Consider the following 1,212-nt stretch of genomic DNA (forward strand, 5'->3'; position numbering starts at 1 on the left):
TACCCCAGTGGCCTATGACACTGGCCTCCTAAGCCATGGATTGTGGGTCTTACTCTTTTCTGGAGTGGTTGAAAGCAGAGTGGCGCAGCGGATGCGTGCTGGGCCCAGAGGTCGATGGATCAAAACCATCCTCTGCTAAACAGTTTGTTTTTAGCATTGAAGTGCGAAGAAAAAAAATCTGCTATATCATGGGCATTTGTCAGTGCCTTCTGTTACACATTTTTTTTACTGCTTCAATGAGTTTGTACTGGTTGTAACTGAACTACAGTGCCCCAGTGGCCTAATGGATAAGGCACTGGCCTCCTAAGCCAGTGATTGTGGGTTCAAGTCCCATCTGGGGTGTTTGAAAGCAGAGTGGCGCAGCGGAAGCGTGCTGGGCCCATAACCCAGAGGTCGATGGATCGAAACCATCCTCTGCTAAACACTTTCTTTTTAGCAATTAAGTGCGAACAATAATTTTTTTTCTCTATATCATGGGCATGTGTAAGTGCCTTCCGTTACACCATTTTTTTACTGCTTCTATCAGTTCGTATAGGTGAAAAGGATTTCGCAGTACACCAGTGGCCTGAGACACTGGCCTCCTAAGACATGGATTGTGATTCCTACTCTTTTCTGTATAGTCTAACAGCAGAGTGGCGCAGCGGAAGCGTGCTGGGCCCATAACCCAGAGGTCGATGGATCGAAACCATCCTCTGCTAAACAGTTTATTTCTAGCAATGATGTGTGAACACATTTTTTTTCGCTATATCATGGGCATGTGTAAGTGCCTTCCGTTACACATTTTTTTACTGCTTCTATCAGTTCGTATAGGTGAAAAAGATTTCGCAGTACACCAGTGGCCAGAGACACTGGCCTCCTAAGCCATGGATTGTGATTCCTACTCTTTTCACGGAGTGGTTGAAAGCAGAGTGGCGCAGCGGAAGCGTGCTGGGCCCAGAGGTCGATGGATCAAAACCATCCTCTGCTAAACAGTTTGTTTTTAGCATTGAAGTGCGAAGAAAAAAATCTGCTATATCATGGGCATGTGTCAGTGCCTTCTGTTACACATTTTTTTAATGCTTCAATGAGTTTGTACTGGTCGTAAATGAACTACAGTGCCCCAGTGGCCTAATGGATAAGGCACTGGCCTCCTAAGCCAGTGATTGTGGGTTCAAGTCCCATCTGGGGTGTTTGAAAGCAGAGTGGCGCAGCGGAAGCGTGCTGGGCCCATAA

General features: G+C 46.5%; 2 non-coding genes across 2 annotated transcripts; both read left to right on the forward strand.

Annotated features, from left to right (window-relative positions):
- The first annotated feature begins 269 nt into the window (after positions 1–269).
- Positions 270–342, forward strand: trnar-ccu (transfer RNA arginine (anticodon CCU)). Its single transcript has one exon. It is a non-coding gene; the product is annotated as a tRNA-Arg (tRNA).
- Positions 343–1,096: 754 nt separating this feature from the next.
- trnar-ccu (transfer RNA arginine (anticodon CCU)) lies at positions 1,097–1,169 on the forward strand. The gene has a single exon. It is a non-coding gene; the product is annotated as a tRNA-Arg (tRNA).
- Positions 1,170–1,212: the final 43 nt, after the last annotated feature.

Source organism: Salmo salar, chromosome ssa17 (assembly GCF_905237065.1).
Source record: "Salmo salar chromosome ssa17, Ssal_v3.1, whole genome shotgun sequence".
Classification (NCBI taxonomy): domain Eukaryota; kingdom Metazoa; phylum Chordata; class Actinopteri; order Salmoniformes; family Salmonidae; genus Salmo; species Salmo salar.